The sequence below is a fragment of the Eretmochelys imbricata genome, chromosome 2, assembly GCF_965152235.1.
Source record: "Eretmochelys imbricata isolate rEreImb1 chromosome 2, rEreImb1.hap1, whole genome shotgun sequence".
Classification (NCBI taxonomy): Eukaryota; Metazoa; Chordata; order Testudines; family Cheloniidae; genus Eretmochelys; species Eretmochelys imbricata.
The window spans coordinates 9,456,683-9,476,129 of record NC_135573.1 but is presented as its reverse complement, the minus strand read 5'-3'; the positions used below and the strand labels follow the sequence as shown (position 1 = coordinate 9,476,129).

The window sequence follows — 19,447 nt, the reverse complement described above, 5'->3', positions numbered from 1 at the left end:
GAACAGTCATCCTCACATTCATTTCAGTGACAGCGCTACTTTACTGTGATAAACATGTTATAGGACTTGCATAGCAACAGCCAAAATAGGTGACAAATGTAATCTGAACGGAGCGTGCATTCAAACATAACCATACGTGATGCAATATATGCTTACTTGTATACATTACACAGGCAGGAAGCCGGTGTAACACATGTACACAGGCACAAAATGTGTAAATATTGCTGTAGCTATATTTTAACCATTATTCCTTTTCTTTTGTCATAAACTCAAGTGGGGAGCACCAGGTCACTGTTTTTATTTTCTTCCACCACCCTCTCAATTTGTCTATTGAAGTAAGAGCTAAACAATGTTATTTCTCCCTCTTCATATCTTGTCGTAAATCATGTCATTGTTTTGCACCTGTTCACTTTCACCACAGATGTCTGAATTTCACTGGTGGCTGAAGCATTTCCTATATGTAATGTGTTTTGGCATAAATAACTACTACTTGATAAATATGCAAAGGTCATGCTGGAAGGCTATACTTTGACATACACCAAATCTTTTCTGGAAGGAGGGGTAGGAAGGTTAATGAAGCAGGGAAATAAGTGGGAAGGACTCACTTAGGGCAGGAACCATCTTTTTATTATTTGTTTGTACAGAACTGAGCACAACAAGATCCTGGCCCATGATTATCTGCATTATGTAGCACCTCACAGTTCAACCAATAAATGATAAAAAACTTGTAAAAAATTAAGGCATAAGAAATCACATTAACAATGATCTTGGCTCTTGAAGTAGAGACAGGAAAACTAAGAGCAAAAATTTCAACTAGGTCATTCTGTACTTAAATATAAATAAACTACAATACCTGATCTGAACTGATTCTAGATCTTCCCTGACAACAGGCAAGGAAAAGTCAATCTTTGTCCTTGATGTTTTCCCTAATAGTAGTTATTAGTAGGATTAGGGAGTAGTGTATTTTTACATAGTGAAATGGTTGCAAGATGGATAATTAGCATAACTTAAGTCAGAATGAAGGTGACACTACCATGGAAACACCAAGTCTCTAATTACATTCTCCAAAATAGAAGCAAAGTGAGGCTAGATTTACTGGCTCACATCTTCTAGTGAAGAAGTTGCCTTTTGCAGCCACTGCAAAAAGGTGAGGTAGACGCTCTTACAGTTGAGGGACAGGCCACAGTGGGTTTTAACAAGAGATGGATAAATTCATGGATTAAGCAAAAATCTGTTCACCAGGAACTTGAACCAGCTTTAAAAAAAAAAAGAAATCTATTTTAATATCCTTCCCCTTCCTCCACCTCCAATTTTATGTAGTATAAATAGTCTAGCTTTTATTTAAAAATTCAAGTTAGTCACTCAACTAATAAGCTGACTATTTTAGCTGGGTTTTAATGTCAGAGTACTTTGCTAATGTGTTCATACATCTACATCCGCTAACCAAGTAGATTACGCTGTAGGTATTTAATGAGCTACATATACAACATCTGCCTGGTCACCAGGACTCATTCTCACTCCACTTTAAGATCCTGCCAACAAAACATGTGGATAAAATCTTTAGAAGGACCCAAACAATTGATCTGCTGACAAAAAAAGCTGAATGAAAGGTTGGAAGTTCAGAACACAATGCAACTATTGCTGTAAATAATATCCCGGTTTATCAGTGTAACAATGACTTTCATTCAAAAGATTAATAAACTGTTTGAATTAAGCCAGGACTGTAGATTTTAAGATATTTTACAAGATAAACATTTGTTTGGCAGTATAACTAGTCAGGAAGTGAAGATTGCTAAAGCTGCAGTTTTTAAGTGGGAAATTAAGCGAATGGTGCAGTTGTCTCGATAACATACAAACCCTTCCAGACTATTCTGATAATTAAATATACATATTTCAAGATTTGCAATTTTGTATGACTGGTTTCATACCAAGAACAAACAAGTATTAAGAACACATGTGAACTGCATTATATAGCAACCCTGTGCCCTCTGCTCCAACTCTATTATAGTTAGCTTCAATAGCTGTGAAATAGCATATGCTGAGAACGTGGGACATTTCCATATTTATGAAAATATGCATGACCCCCACCCCCAATCACTTCTGTATTGTTATTTCTGTCCAGCGACAGGGGACTAATACTGGGGTGGTCTTGGGAAGCAGACTATGACAGAGAATGGTGCCTAGAGCCTGAAAACAGAACTTAGGTGTCAGGACATTGGTATAATAATAAAAACCCTCTGCTGCCCTGTGCCAGTGGAAAAGATGGCATCTTGACTGTTTTGGACAGAGGAAGGTTATGCTGCTGGAATGGACATATAAGCTTCGCTTTTCCATTCTAAGCAAAGAACCCTAAAATACTGTATGCCAGTTGACTAATAAATGCTGGTTTGTTTAAAAAAAGGCTGTCCTGTGTTGCTACTAATATATGCCGGTTGCATAGACCCTAAAGGGGTAAAGTGTCCAGTAAGTCCAAAAGAACTTGCATGCCTGTTGAAGGAGCAACAGCTAGAGACAGCAGTGAAGCACTTCCCTCGCCTTGCAAGAAGTCTAGCACTAAAAGACTTACTTTCTCTGGGAAATTGTACAAAATTTGGTGACAGCATAGGATGGAAACCAAAATGTATGGATTATTTTAATATATTGAAAACTGGTGTATTAGAATCCTATTATCTAATGGAAGTTCTAAAACATCCAGCCCTGCATTTTAAACAGAATGTCCATTTTATAAAGTCATAAGTTTAACACCTTACATAAGTGCTGTTGGAATAAGTGCATGTGTAGAACTAATACTGCTTTCCCAAGTAGGTGAACAGCAACATATATGTGATGCTCACACCACTTTCACAGTAGAAGTGCCTCTTAACACATCACTGTGTTACTGTCTGTCAATATCTGAACTACTTTCTCTTGGATGAGGCAAGTGTGCCTTGAAGGCATCCTCAGAAAGACAGGCCAGTATTGCCATGTTTACACTGGATTGTCAGACAAACAGTTGCCTTTCTCCCCAATGCCTTTTACTTCAGAGGAGGCTGTAAGAAGGGGAGTGGATTTAGTTTGATTTTACATTTTAATCAAAGAAAGGGAATCTTTCCTTGTTTTTGATTAGAGCCTTGCTCCTTCAATCAATTCTTGAGAGGTAGACTCTTACCTGGGCTTTTGTTCTGCAGATTGAAAGCATCCAAGTAGCAAAGACCTTTCCATAAATTCACAGACTTTAAGTAGTGACTCAGACCACACCCTCTCATCCCTTTAAGCTACTGAAAAGGGATTAACATTTTATTCTATTCACAGGTTGGTTGTCCCTACTTCATCATGGTTTCCATTATGCCTCTGGCATTTAAGGCAGCAACTAAAATCCTCCACTACTGTCTATTTCTGGCAAGTCTTTCAAGGGTTCCCCAGCTCTTTGCCATGTTGTTTTTGGATGGCCTTGTTTTCGCTTGCCTTCAGGTTCCCCTACTTACTACCCTCAAAATTACATCTGTCCTCCCCTATCAAAAAGGGAGCATGCTGTTAAGACATTTGCAATGCTACCAAACAGTCACACCTGGAATCTAGAAGAAATACTTAGCCATTCTTGCATTATGCTGAAAGCCAAGGCTTGGTCTATACCAGCTGTTCTCAAACTGTGAGTCACAACCCCAAAGTGGGTCACAATCCCCTTTTAACGGGGTCACCAGGGTTGGCTTAGACTTGCAGGGGCCCAGGGCCAAAGCCTGGGCTTCACTACCTGGGGCCAAAGTACTGAATGCTACAGTTATATGACTTAACGCCTACATTTAGACAGTACTATGTTGACAGGAAAAGCCCTCCTGTCAACATAGCTACCGCCTTGTGGAGGTGGAGTACCTATGCTCAAATAAACTGGTTAGTCTCTAAGGTGCCACAAGTACTCCTTTTCTTTTTGCGATGGGAGAAGGTCTCCCATCGGTGTAGGTAGCTTCTTCACTAAGCATTGCATTGGTGCAGCACTGTGTGGACAAACACTGAGTCACCTGAGATGTAGTCAAAAGCATAAAAGTATAAACAGTTCTCTAAAATATATCTGTCACTGGTGGGGGGAGCTGGGCATTACTCTCAGATTATTAATCTGAGATTAGTGATCGCTATTCCCACCTCAATTGTCCTGCATTTTCCAGGACATGTGTGATAGGATGTGCACTAGATAAGAGTGCATGCTCTTCAATATGATGTGAGCACTGAGGGTTTTCTATTTTTTGAACTCTTGGGAGTCAAAGCAGCAACAGTTCAGACTGCTGAATCATTCCTCTGGGACAATACTAGATTATTTGCACAGGCGGATATATTTGCACAGAGCATCTTCTCTCCCCCCCCCGGGGAGCAATATTACACTAGAATTATATTTCCACAGGCTGTCTGAAAGAACATTCTGCAAAGGACAGGCAGACAACAGGACAGTGTGCTGCCTTCCTGGAGCCAAGGCTTTTGAAGTCCAAGGGAAATGATCCACTGGTGATGGTTCATATCAGCATTAATGACACTGCATTGCGGGATATCATGTTGATAGATTTTAGGGAAACTCAGAAGCATGCTGAAGAGCATCCAAGCAATCTCCTAAAACAGAAGGCAGGCTATTCTGGAATAGAACTGCTACCTAGCTAAATTGGGTAGGTTGGAAGGTTTTGTGGAACACTGGTTCACCTTCTATTAAAGCGGAGTCCATCCAAATTATACAGCCCCATCTCCCCATAGAAGGTGGGCCAATCTTCTGAGGGACAGGTTGGCTACAGTAGTCAAGGTGTTAATAAAAGCAGAGGGTAAAGAGGGGGAAGATATGAATCCAGCACAAGACTGAGATGTTGAGAAAAAGATTAGTCAAGGAACCAAAGGCCATGAAGAGAAGAAATTTTTTAACTGCCTATATATCAATGCTAGAAGCCTGGGTAACAAACATGAGGAGTTGGCATAAATTTGATCTAGCTGGTACTACTGAGGCCTGGTGGGATGACTCCCATGGTTGGAGAGTTAAAAGTCAATGTATTACGAAGGATCAAGTGGGCAAAAAGGGAAAAGAGTAGCATTGTCAAGGTGGCACTATCTGTTTCCAAGTCACTGATCTCAGATGAAAATGATCTTGAAGGTTTATGGATCAATGTTCTGACATATGAAGCACAAGATGGTGTCTGCTATGCAAACTAAGACAAGCCAGCATATCACACTAGGGAGCAGGATAACCAGCTCCTTACATACCCATCTATAATGCATAGGAAAAGAGCTGCAGGATTGTGGGGGACTACAGTTTGGGTGACATATGCTGTGGGTCTCATGCTACCAGTACTAACATATCCTTGCAACTTCTAAATATTCTAGAAGACAGTTTACTAACTCAAAAAAAAAAAAAAAAAGTGTTGCATTCAACAACACAGGGAAATTATATTAGAACTCATAAGACAATGGCCTTTTAAGACAATTTTTTTCAAGCTTTGAAATTTGGAGTCAAATCTTCAAGAGGAAGAATTTAAAAAAAAAAAAAAATCAGAAAGTGAATGATAAGTGGGAACTGTTTAAGAACACTTTACCTGATGCCCAAAAAGTCTCACTCAGAGTTGTGGAAGAAGGCCATATTGGTTAAAATAGCCACCTTCACTTCCCCCCAAACCTGGTTATCTATATTAATGGAAAAAAGGGAAAGTTGATAGTAATGAATATGAAGCAGAAGCTAGAAATTGTAGAAAATTGATAAGGGATACAATGGCCAGAGTCCATTAGGATCTAAAAAATCCTAACAATGGTACTGGGCCATTATTAGATGGAAATGGTACACTTAATGCAGAAAAGTTCAATAAGTTTGTTCTGCATTTGGAAAGAGATACATCATATGATAACTCTTTCCATTATCAGCCACTATCCGCCTGACATCAATCCAAGGCAAGATAGAGTGGCTAACATGATATTTTAGATTAATAAAGAATTAAAGGAGGATAATATAATTAATGCCAATCAACATGGGCTTATGGAAAATAGATCCTGTAGAACCTGATATCTTCTTTTGTAGAAGTTATTGCCTTCAGCAGCTAAGTGTTGAGACTTAGACTTCTGTAAGTTTAAAAAACTAGAAAGATAAAATTAATCAGACTGGTGAACTGATGGGTCTCAAAATGTAATTGTAAATGGGGAATCATCATCATCAGAAGGGTGGGCTTCCAGCATAATCATGCAGGGATCAGTTCTTGGCCTTGTGCCATTTCACATTTTCAATAATGATTTGTAGACTTCACTAACTCAGCCAGAGATTAGGGGGTCTATTTCAGGAGTGGGTGAGGTTCTGTGGCCTGCAACGCCCAGGAGGTCAGACTAGAGGACCACAACGGTCCCTTCTGATCTTAAAATCAATTTTTTTGTCTTTCATATTTGCAGAGGACATGAATCGGAGGAATAGTAAATAATGAAGAGGACAAGTCACTAGTACAGAATAATCTGGATCACTCGATAAACTGGGCAGAAGCAAACAATGTGTTTTAATATGGCTAAATGCATACATCTAGGAACAAAGAATGCAGGCTTTACAGACAGTATAGAGGATTCTATCCTGGGAAGCAGTGACTGAAAAAGATCTGGGGGTTGTGGTGATAGTAGGTTGAACCTGAGCGACCAGCGAGACATTGTGGCCAAAAGAGGTATACAATTCTTGGATACATAAAGAGGAGAATCTAGATAAGGAGTAGGGATTACTTTACCTTTGTATTTAGCACTAGTGCGGTAGCTGCTGGAATACTGTCTCCAGTTCTGGTGTCCATAATTCAAGAACGATGTTGATATAAATGATTAAAGGTCTAGAAAACATGAACTATGAGGAAAGACTGAAAAAATTGTGTTTGTTTAGTCTGGAGAAGACATGACTGAAGGGGGATATGATAAGAGTTTTAAAGCACATAAAAGGTTGTTACAAGGAGGAAGGAAAAAAAATTGTTCTCAACCTCCGAGAAGATTAGCAGCAATGGGCTTTAAATGCAGCAATGGAGGTTTAGGTTGGACATTATTAATAAAGAGAAGGTTAAGGGTTGATTTGATTAGTCTATGAGTACTACATGGGGGAAAATATTTCATAAAGCGCACAACTTGACAAAGGTGGTTGTTGATTCTCCATCACGGATTATTTTAATGTCAAGATTGGATGGGTTTCCTAAGAGATGCTCTAGGAATTATTTTGGGGAAGTTGTATGACACAAGCCATACAAGAGGTCAGACTAGATCAGAATGGTTCCTTCTGGCCTGAGAATCTACGAAGTCCATTATGGTCTGAAAATGAAGATCCAGCACTTTGAGACTATAAATTCCTTCTGTAAGTCACCAAGAAAAAAAGGAGTCGTTACACAGTCTTTAAGATGAAGTATTTTTTCGCAATAATGCTGCTTGTGTATAAAAATATTAGAAGGAATAGGAAGTTAACTGGCACAGAAGTCTGTTTTACTGTTCTGTAATAAGACATCAAGTGACCCAACCACTGCTTTCTGGATATGGTCCAGACAATCTGATCACCTATTCAAGGACAAAGAACAAGAAAAATAACTCAAGTATGAGTATAGCAGTAATGTTTTGTAAAACAAAAAAAAACAAAAAAAACCCCAGCACACTGGGTTCAGTCCCCAGCTAGGTCATTTATTTGGCACTCAAGGGTGATAATGGATTTGTTTTTGAGCTTCTCAAAATAAATGAGCTAGTACTGCATGCAGAAGTAACCCAGGCTGGCTAACGGAGGAGAAAGAAAATGCGGGGTCAGCAAAACACTGGTTTCATATTCAGCTACAAAAACAGAGCCCTTATTTAAAGCAAAATGAAGAAACTGAGTTAAGGAAGAAAACCCAGCTAAGGACTCCAGTCAATCTCCCAGCAACATTAGTTTATTAACTAAGCTTTTAAGTTATTAAAAGTTTTTGCTATTGATAAATCTTAACACAATTAGCATTTATATACTTTTTTATAGTTCTGCTTAAAAAAAAGCATTACTACCAATCCTTATTTGATCAGATGATCTTTCATTCTGTTTCTTCTTGGCTAAGAACTGCCCAAATCCCATTTTTGTTACCTGTTCTCCCCCCTTACCTCCCCATTCCACCCTAATGCGCATTTGTCTCATCTACCTGTTTTGTCTTTTAGATTGCAAGCTCTTCAGAGCAGGGACTATCATTTTCCTATGTTTGTACAGCACCTAGCATAATGGGACTCCAACCTGGTTGGCCTCTAGGCTCTACCACAATATAAAGTGTTAGTGTGCAGTGAAGGCTAGTAAATGTCAATGCAGCTATTTAGCTTAATTCATACCACTTATGCAATTGACACTGCTGTGTTTAATGGCCAGTGCCCATTGACTAGACAAGGGCATAAGGTCCAGGAAAGTGAGCCTACCCATCTTTACTTTAAGTGGTATTTAATTTTACATCACCTATCACAAGTGCACATAATAAAACAACATTTTAAGGGGCTTAAGTTATTTATGTCACCCTAAATAAGTTAATAGTCTTAGTGCCACTATCATAAGAAAGCATCATTCCCTCGCATAGCATGTTAATACAAAAAGTCAACCCACAAACCAAAACAAATAAATTGGAACTTCACATTAAGCTAAACCAGTTAAAACTAAAAGAGAGCCTTAAGTTATGCCCTAAAGCTCGACAAACTGGCAATATGCCAATACAACCTGTTTCAGATGCAAAGATCCTCTGACAACAGATCTCTGCAGCTGGTCCTGGAAGAGTTGTACACATATATCGTAATGTATATTGGAAGTTAGTTCCTCCCCAAGTCCCAGACGATTCATGATTTCAGAGACTCACCAACACCAGGAAAGAGTGCTACTGCAAAGACTTGAGTACTAGCATTAGTACTCAGAAGCCCATGCTATATAGGAAGTAGGAAGCCATATCCTTTATCTCCTGAAGTTTCTGGGTGGTCCTTGTGCACACTCCTAACCACAGCACAATTCTAGCAGTACAACTTGAACCTACAGATGTGTGGTTAACTATTACAAGCTCTAAAGTGAAGAGGAGCAGCTTCAGCAGCTGTCCAGGGTTGATTTTAAAATCTAATTAGATCGCATAGTGCAAAGACACTGCTTAGAGCAAAGTTTTATAATAGACAGAATGCACAGCAATATGAGTTTAAGTTATTTCAGTGTTTTCACCCTAGGAGGGTCAACTTTAGCAAACTTAGCTTTCAGACTAAAATTTGGCATGTTTGTCAGTGTGACTTGGAAGCGTTTGAGCAGAAGTGGGTGGGAGAGGAGGGGGGGGAGAAAAATCACAAAGCTCTTTCCAAATTGACACAAATATGGTACCTCAGCATGATGTGTCAAATTGGAAGGTATATAGTTACTTAGAGATGTAACTCACTGGCCCAGTAAAGAACTTGATTTGACAGGGGGTCCCAAAAAAACCCCACAAACAAAACCAGATACTTCACACATGAAGTTATACCAAGAAATGAAACACTGGCAGATGCTTCGATGACACTGTCACTCAACTTACATGTGCACAACTTTTCAGCTTGGAAAAAGAGAGCTAAGGAGAGATAATTGAGGTCTATAAAATCATGACTGGTGTAGCGAAAGTAGATGAGGAAGTGTTATTTACTACTTCTCATAACACAAGAACTAGGGGGTCACCAAATGACATTAATAGGCAGCAGGTTTAATACAAATAAAAGGAAGTATTTCTTCACACACACAGTCAATCTGTGGAACTCCTTGCCAGAGGACGTTGTGAAGGCCAAGACCATAACAGGGTTCAAAAAAGAACTACATAAATATATGGAGGATAGGTCCATCAATGGTTATTAACCAGGATGGGCAGGAATGGTGTCCCTAGCCTGAAACTGGGAATGAGTGACAGGGGATGGATCACTTGATGATTACCTGTTCTGTTCATTCCCTCTGGGGCACCTGGTACTGGCCACTGTCGGAGGACAGGATACTGGGCTAGATGGACCTTTGGGGTCTGACCCAGTAGGGCCATTCTTATGTTATGTTTATGTTCACAATCTCCACTAAATAAATTTAAGTATTCACCTGAATTACACTTTCATGCTTGAGCGTGGAGTGGAATTTCAGTTGCAATATGTAAGGACTTGCAGAATATGCTAGTTATTGAAGGATGGAGAACCCCACAGGAATGTCGTCAAGTCAGTTCAGATTTGTTTGATCTTGTCTGCAAAATAAATGACAGTTTCACACAGCCAGGCACACTGGACTAACTAAGACAAAGTAGTATGGATTAATCAAACTGCCTATCATTTGGAATAGTTTTTACAGGCCTGGATTTTAAAGGTGTTATGACCAAGAGGAAAAGTTCCATTCAGCAAGGCCACAAGCACAACACAGGCATGCAAAAATTCTTTAATGCAAACAAGCATTCTCAGACTAACTCTTAGTCTCTACCTCTAAACCAACTGTTCTCAAACTTTGAAACGGGTCACCAGTATCATATAGCAAGCCTCTGAATGCAACCCCCATATACATTAAAAACACCATTATAAATGCTGGAGGCAAAGCGGGCTTTGGAGTGGAGGCGGATAGCCCGTGACCCCCCCATGTATTAACCTTGAGACCCCCTAAGGGGTCCCGTCCCCCAGTTTGAGAACCCCTGCTCCAAACCATTGTTTGCAAGCATATTGCAGGGGGATGACTTCTAATTGCCTCGGCCTCAGCGATCATGGAAGACAAATGGTTGTGAAGTTTGCAACCATTTGGAGTAGTTGTTTACATCAATGTGACTGTAAAGATGCTTGCTAATACAGAATCAGGTACCATCATCTCTAAACTAAGATCTTAATTGCCTTTTTGGAACATGGAACAAAATCTTCTTCTTGTACTGGCCACAGGCATTTATTCATACCGCAGATAATTGCCATTTAATTCAGAGAGTGATGCAAGTTTGTGAATGGCAGTGTTGAGTACAATACAGATGTTCCAAGTTGAAACAGAGCAAGTGGCTAAACAAATATTAAAAAGCCCGTACTAAGCCAGTAAGTCTCTTTAGAGTCATGGGAACTTGGACACTGAGGAAGTGGAAACTTGAGAAGTTTCCATCTTTTACTTTCTTAAAAAAAAAAAGTGTAGATTTGCATTAACCTTCAATGCACAATTCCGTATCAGAACTTTTTTGAAACATCTATTTATAGTCAATATTCAGAAGTACTCTGGCATCAAGGTTATATAAATTTTTACCTTTTGTAGTGTCTGCTGATCCATATGCATTTTCAGTAATAAATATTGAAGTTTATATTTAATGACACGGGAAAGATTCAACTTACAATAGTGTTGGCAAGTTTAAGATTGTTAAGTCTACCCAAAAAGTAATTTTACATCTTTCAAGGTCACAACCAGTAAGTTAATAATTATGGCAATGTCATCAAGTCCAAGTCCATGTTCAAGCTTTTTTTAGTCTAATCTCTTACAGAGGTCGTGTAATTCCAATTATCTGGGGGCAAGCACCCGAAGAAAAAGTACAGACTGATTTATTTTTAAAGAGAGTCACAGCTACCATGTACTCAACAGCAACCCTACAACAAAACGATTCCCACTCCAGCACTTGGGTATGTGATATTTGCCTTTTGGAATAAGGGTATAAACAAAACACAAAAGGGCAAGCAAAACATGGAGATCAAAAATGTTAAAGAAAATTGTAAAATATGTAAGCCAATAAGCTTGCATATTTTTTTCCTAGCCACACAAAAAGCCTCAAAATCAATAATGTCACCATAATTTACATAAATTCTAATGGGAAGCCAGTGTTCTTTCCCACTATTAGTAACCCAAGTGTTGCATCATTGTGTTTATACATGAGAACTAGGAAGTGGAAGTGAAACTGAGTGGTTTATTTTCATTAATTAAGGTAAGACAAATAAACCAAGGATCAGAAGCTACATAGACTTGGATTAAACATTTCTGTTTCAATCATTTATGGTGCTATAACACAAGGAAAACGGTCTTTAAAATATGCTATACTTGCATATTTATCCTTAAAGCCTGTTTCATGTGTTAGATTTTCTATCAAGCTAAAGCAATGCACAACAAAAAGCAGGTATATACAAGATAATCTAATTCAGTTATAAATCAGCCAACTGCTAATGAAAACAAATTTCAGCTTCAAAAGGTAAGCCATTAAGTTATTTTAATTATGATCAGTGTGACAATTGAAGACTCATTTCCCAAATAAACAAGAACAATTTGCAGACATAGCTCATATCACCAGAGTTCAGTGTTTAAATAAATGTGAACACCTGCAAACATATGAAGTGTCCTCTGCCCTTCAGGAGTTCAACAGAAAACTAGAGTGCACACTTCACACAACTCAGAAAGAGGCTGTACACAAAACAGGAAACTCTTTTGCCTGACTTAAGGCCCCTCAGTTGTCTACATTCTGTCTTCCACCTATATGTAGACAAGAAAATTACAGCCTCTTCTTTATTCAAGGACACCTGAACTGACTTGAATGTAGATTCGCCTCCAATAATCTAAGTACCTAACTAAGAAATATAAATTACTAAATTAATGCAACTATCTATTAGGTCATGCAATTGCTCATTACTGTAATGAAGTCTCTCTTGAATACTTAAGTTAAAAAACAAACAACTTACTAAAACCTATACACCACAGATTAAAGCTATGGATGTGAGGTTCCAGTGTATTATTTCTAAGACAACAGCTGACAGTACCATTATAGTCATTTTCATATCTATTCCCTCATGTGCCTTTTGGCAGCCTACTTAATGTAAAGATCCCTGGATTTGCTTTAAGCCTGAACAAGGCAGGTTCCTTTGTTGTGAAGACTGATGAGTCAATTTTAAGATTATAAGCCAACAGTATATTTTTTCTGTAAAAGAAAACATTTGTTAAAAATTGTCTGTTATTAAAATATAAACATATTTAAACAAGTAGTTTCAAAACTTTCCATTTGTACTTTACTAGTGCAATTTAAAACAGATTCCAGGAGATAGTGTGTTCATTGATTTCTAGTATAATAATTAAATCAAAACAAGCAGACCTTGTCTTTTGTAGGTACTGCTTCCCTGCAAACACTGCACTATGCAGTACTACCTTAAGATCCACTGCAGATGCTAGAGAATACATACCACAGCTTAAAGTGATTCTTTCCCTCACATTTCAATCACGTATGTTTACTTAAGAAATCTTGCAGGTTGCAAGGCAAAAAAAATAGGTAAATAATCCACCAACTCACACTTTAAATGAAGCAATCACTAAATTGTTTTAGTGGACTAACTTCTGTTGTAATAGACAAGCTTTTGAGCTACACAGAGGTGACCTGAAGTGCTCTGTGTAGCTCAAAAGCTTGTCTCTTTCACCAAGAGAAGTTGGTCCAATAGAAGATATTACCTAACTCACCTTGTCTCTCATATACCAGGAACAATATGGCTACAACACTGCAAACATTAAATATTTTAGTAGCACTGTCTGAGCCAGGCAGTGAATGTGGAGCAGATAACATTTAGACAAGTTAATATAAGAACAGCATGTTATGCAAGTTACTGTGACCATACACACTTGTAACAGTGAGCTCTCTTCAGCCACTACACTCCTAATGGATATTTGAAATTCTAGATCGTTTTTCTACCCTACTCCCTATAATCCACTTCATTTCAGGTCCACTTCTGAGCTGGCACACCCCCCCTTCTTTGTGGCCAGAATCAGAACTATTCAATATTGCCTCACCTAGCATGACAGACAACTTGAAATATTTTTATTAAGCTTCTTTCCTGACCCCTCCTACTAGTCACTATCAGCAACATTAGACTTCCCCCCTCTGCCTCCAAACTTGAGTCACAGCCAAGTCTTCATTCTCTCTACCCACTAATTAAAGACACTAGCTGAGACACTCTCCCAACAGATAACATAGAAAGTTACAGGACTTATTGCGTTGTTTCTATTGCAACAAAGAGCGCACACTGCCTCTTCTGGGGCAATCTCAAGGTCAGCAGCACGTTTTTCACCTTCCATAAAGAAGTTTCTCCAACAGCACCACGTCCATCGTTAGCCACCTTAAGAACTTTTTATAATAGGTAGTTGTGTATTAACTTTTTCTTCAAGAGTTTAAATTGATGCAACTCAGTTCAAGTTTCAACCTATCAAAGATCATCAGGTTCTGGAAGTGAAGGGAAGTATTCTATTACTGTAACCTCTTACTGGATTCAGCAACTAGCATTTCCCTTTTCTCTCCACCAGGATGGTGATAAATTAAACAGAAATCTGCTCTCATGAAAATAAAAGGATTAAATCTGGTTACAGTTAAAGCATGCAAACATTTAACAGGAAAAAGAGACCAACTCCAGGTCTCTGATAGCCTGGCTGCTCAAGGACAAATTCACACCTTAGAACCCTGCAAAACAACTCATCTCCCACACCAACCAAAACCAGCACTGGGGCCTCCTATCTACAGTACTTGTCTCTTCTGGCTTCTGTTCATCCTCCCCTTTCCATTCACCCACTCACTTTGTTTTATCTGTCTTACCCCAGTAACAACCACTTGTTTCCTACTCCTCACCCACACTGTCATCCAGCCCAACTCGCTGTTCTGTTATCTTCCTCCTCTCAGCCCCATCTCCTGCACCGTCTCACCACTCAGCCCCATGTCCATTTACCTCACCTTCCACCTCCCCATTTTACCCTTTACCATCCCCAAAACTATGTGCCTTACCCCCACAGGGGCCTAGTATAAGGTAAGACCTCCCCTTCCACCTGTCATTCCTCAGCCCTTTCCCCCTCCCTTGTTGTTCCTCTACCAAAAGCCCCCATTCGCTTTTACATGTCCCATGCCCCAGAGCTCCCCAGCACCTCACTCCCCATTTATCCCCTCCACCCAGCACCTCACTTGCCTGGCTGTCCTAATCCAGCAAAACAACTCCCTCACTTTCCTCCTAAGCCCCTCATCCAGCCACACCCCCCACCTGTCAGCCATCCCCCTCACCTCATCACCCCCTATTTACCTCCCTCCCCTCCACCTGTTCCTCAGCCACCTTCCCATCACCCTCCATCGCCCCTCCTGTCCATTTACACCCAGTCCTAACCCAGTCCCTCAATCAGTTACTCCCCCCCACCTGTACCAGTCCCATGCCCTCACCCAGCCACCCCTCCATCTCACCCAGTCCTATTCCGTTCCCCCCTCACCTGTCACAGTCCGTCACTAAGTCACCTGTCCCAATGCCCTGGGTGCCTCACCCGGTCTCATCCCAGCCAAATGCACTCAGTCTCATCCCCCATTCCAATCTCCCCTGGTCCCAGCCCCCCACCTGTCCCAATGCCCCTGGCCCCTCCCCCACCTGTCCAGGTCTCTCACCCAGCCACCTGTCCCAATGCCTCTGGTGCCTCACCCAGTCCCATCCCAGCCCAATCCCCCCCAGTGCCTCACTCGGTCCCATCCCCCACACCTCTCCCAGTCCTTCACCCAGCCACCCCCCTCCCCACCTGTCCTGGTCCCTCACCCAGCCACCTGTCCCAATGCCCCTGGTCCCTCACCTCCCCCGGTCCCTCACCCAGTCCCATCCCCGCTTCCAATCCCCACCAGCGCCTCACCTGGTCCCTCACCCAGCCACCTGTCCCGGTCCCTCACCCAGCCACCTGTCCCGGTCTCAACACCCCGGCCCCTCACCCAGTCCCATCCCAGCCCAGTGCCCCCTCACCCAGTCCCATCCCCCCCACCTCTCCCGGTCCCTCACCCAGCCACCTGTCCCACCCCCCCCAGTGCCCCCTCACCCAGTCCGATCCCCCCACCTGTCCCGGCCCCTCACCCAGCCACCTGTCCCAATGCCCCCAGCCCCTCACCCGGTCCCATCCCCACCACCTGTCCCAATGCCCCCGGCCCCTCACCCGGTCCCATCCCCACCACCTGTCCCAGTCCCTCACCCAGCCACCTGTCCCAATGCCCCCCAGAGCCCCCTCACCTAGCCACCTGTCCCGGCCCCCCCAGAGCCCCCTCACCCGGTCCCATCGCCCCCACCCCTCACCCAGCCACCTGTCCCAATGCCCCCCAGAGCCCCCTCACCCGGTCCCATCGCCCCCACCCCTCACCCAGCCACCTGTCCCAATGCCCCCCAGAGCCCCCTCACCCGGTCCCATCGCCCCCACCCAGCCACCTGTCCCAATGCCCCCCAGAGCCCCCTCACCCGGTCCCATCGCTCCCACCCCTCACCCAGCCACCTGTCCCAATGCCCCCCAGAGCCCCCTCACCCGGTCCCATCGCTCCCACCCCTCACCCAGCCACCTGTCCCAATGCCCCCCAGAGCCCCCTCACCCGGTCCCATCGCCCCCACCCAGCCACCTGTCCCAATGCCCCCCAGAGCCCCCTCACCCGGTCCCATCGCCCCCACCCAGCCACCTGTCCCAATGCCCCCCAGAGCCCCCTCACCCGGTCCCATCGCCCCCACCCCCCACCCAGCCACCTGTCCCAATGCTCCCCAGAGCCCCCTCACCTGGTCCCATCGCCCCCACCCAGCCACCTGTCCCAATGCCCCCCAGAGCCCCCTCACCCGGTCCCATCGCCCCCACCCCCCACCCAGCCACCTGTCCCAATGCTCCCCAGAGCCCCCTCACCTGGTCCCATCGCCCCCACCCAGCCACCTGTCCCAATGCCCCCCAGAGCCCCCTCACCCGGTCCCATCGCCCCCACCCAGCCACCTGTCCCAATGCCCCCCAGAGCCCCCTCACCCGGTCCCATCGCCCCCACCCCTCACCCAGCCACCTGTCCCAATGCCCCCCAGAGCCCCCTCACCCGGTCCCATCGCTCCCACCCCTCACCCAGCCACCTGTCCCAATGCCCCCCATCGCCCCCTCACCCGGTCCCATCGCCCCCACCCAGCCACCTGTCCCAATGCCCCCCATCGCCCCCTCACCCGGTCCCATCGCCCCCACCCAGCCACCTGTCCCAATGCCCCCCAGAGCCCCCTCACCCAGTCCCATCGCTCCCACCCAGCCACCTGTCCCAATGCCCCCCAGAGCCCCCTCACCCGGTCCCATCGCCCCCACCCCTCACCCAGCCACCTGTCCCAATGCCCCCCAGAGCCCCCTCACCCGGTCCCATCGCCCCCACCCAGCCACCTGTCCCAATGCCCCCCATCGCCCCCTCACCCAGTCCCATCGCCCCCACCCAGCCACCTGTCCCAATGCCCCCCAGAGCCCCCTCACCCGGTCCCATCGCCCCCACCCCTCACCCAGCCACCTGTCCCAATGCCCCCCAGAGCCCCCTCACCCGGTCCCATCGCTCCCACCCCTCACCCAGCCACCTGTCCCAATGCCCCCCAGAGCCCCCTCACCCGGTCCCATCGCCCCCACCCAGCCACCTGTCCCAATGCCCCCCAGAGCCCCCTCACCCGGTCCCATTGCCCCCACCCAGCCACCTGTCCCAATGCCCCCCAGAGCCCCCTCACCCGGTCCCATCGCCCCCACCCAGCCACCTGTCCCAATGCCCCCCAGAGCCCCCTCACCCGGTCCCATCGCCCCCACCCCTCACCCAGCCACCTGTCCCAATGCCCCCAGCCCCATCCCCCTCTTGCAATACTCCCTAGCGCCTCACCCAGCCACCCCCCCCCCAACACCTGTCTCGGTCCCTCACCCAGCCACCCCCCTGCACCTGTCCCAATGCCCCCGGCCCCGGCGCCTCACCCCGCCACCTGTCCCATGCCCCCGGCGCCTCACCCGGTCCCAGCCCAGCTCCCCTGGTGCCTCCTTTACCTGCCGCCAAGTCTCCCCCTCTGCCCGGTACCTGGCCCCTGTGGCCGCGGAGGGGGTGGCTGGCTGGCTGCGGCAGGTGGGTCGGTCAGGACGGGGCGGCTGGGTCCCGGCTGCTCCCCGGGGGCGGGTCGGGTCGGGCCGGCGCGGACGGGTGCGGGCAGCAGCGTCCGCTTTATACCGGGCTCCTCGGAAACCGTCTCCCTGCAACGCTTCCGCTTCCGCCCCCTCCTCGGGGCTCATGAATATGCAGACCGGGGCGGGGCTTGAGGGCAGGCGCGCAGCCAATGCGGGAGGGGGCGCCCTGCGGGAGACCGCACGCCCCGTGGGCGACCCCGCCGGCCGCTGAGGCGGGGGCGCGCGCGCCAGCCAGGGCCCCCCTGAGGGACGCGAGGGAGGGCCAAGGCTGGGATGCTGGGAGGGGGCACCTGGGTACACCTAGCGAGTGGGGGTAGGGACGGGGGGGGGGCCCAGCTTGGCAATCAGGAAGGGGCGGGAGGCGCTGCCATAGGGGGTGGCACAAAATGGAAGCGGGGTAGGGGTTGGAGGGGGTGTCCTAGCCCGGGTATCACTCCAGGGCGGAGGAGGAAGAAGAAGGGGAAAGGAGGAGGCCTCACCACTAAAGGAGAGATAAAGCAAGAGGGAGGGGCACCAAGAAGGAGAAGGGGGTCCCATGGCGGGTCACGTGAATGGGCATGAGGACTGGTGGGAGAGTCAGATTAAACACTAGATGACATGGGATCCTAGCCTGGGTATTTGGGGGAAAGAGGATGTCCCAGACTGACTGGGGGCAAATGGTGGCCCAGGGCCCACATGCCAGTTCTGCCTCTGTAACAAAAACACAATAACTGCAAAGCCTAAAGGAACCAAATACTTTGTCATATAGCTCTCTCAAAATTGTGTACAATATTTTTAATACCTCACGCTAATTCATACAAGGGTATCAATAAGGGCACAGTTTAGTAATGATAGGAGCTATTCATAACAAGATCATCCCTAGGGTCCATTGAAAAACAAGGGCTGAGAAGCCAGAGTCAGATTTAGTGGCAGCGTTGCCATCTCTTGGTGAACAAACTCATCTGTCCCACACTGCAGCATCAGCACAGGGCAGTGCTGCCACTGAAGGTATTGCCTTAACAGAGATAACAAAAAGCAATACGGATACGACCATGGAGACTGCTGCCTTTGGGACAGCAGGGCTTAGTTTTTCAGTTTTCAAACCCTGGGATGATCAGGAGAATCCCACAGAACTTGGGAAAAAGAACGAGGAGTCCCTGTGGCACCTTAGAGACTAACACATTTATTTGAGCATAAGCTTTCATGGGCTAAAACCCACTTCATCTGATGCATGCAGTGGAAAATATAGTAGGAAGATATGTGTGTGTGTGTATATATATACACACACAGAGAACATGAAAAAATGGGTGTTGCCATACACACTATAACGAGAGTGATCAGTTAAGGTGAGCTATTACCAGCAGGAGAAAAAAATACCTTCCGTAGTTATAATCAGGATGGCCCATTTCCAGCAGTTGACAAGAAGGTGTGAGTAACAGTAGGAGGGAAAATAAGCATGGGGAAATAGTTTTACTTTATGTAATGACCCATCCACTCCTCTGTAGCTCTTGTGACCCTGTTCCATGTGGTCCATAGTACATTGATCTGTGCAACAGCAAATGCACTGATTCCACTGCTTACCTGTCTTGCCCCAAAAGAGCTTCTGCACAACGAGCTGCAATGGAGTTGCATTCC

General features: G+C 45.1%; 1 protein-coding gene across 1 annotated transcript in view; it reads right to left on the bottom strand.

The window, feature by feature from the left end:
* The window catches only part of SLC45A4 (solute carrier family 45 member 4), a 99,247-nt gene extending 81,420 nt beyond the window's left edge, over positions 1-17,827 (bottom strand). Inside the window, exon 1 of the mRNA XM_077809738.1 lies at positions 17,699-17,827. The gene's annotated coding sequence lies outside the window, so the exon portion shown is untranslated. The remainder of the gene's footprint in view (positions 1-17,698) is intronic.
* Between the last annotated feature and the right edge of the window lie 1,620 nt (positions 17,828-19,447).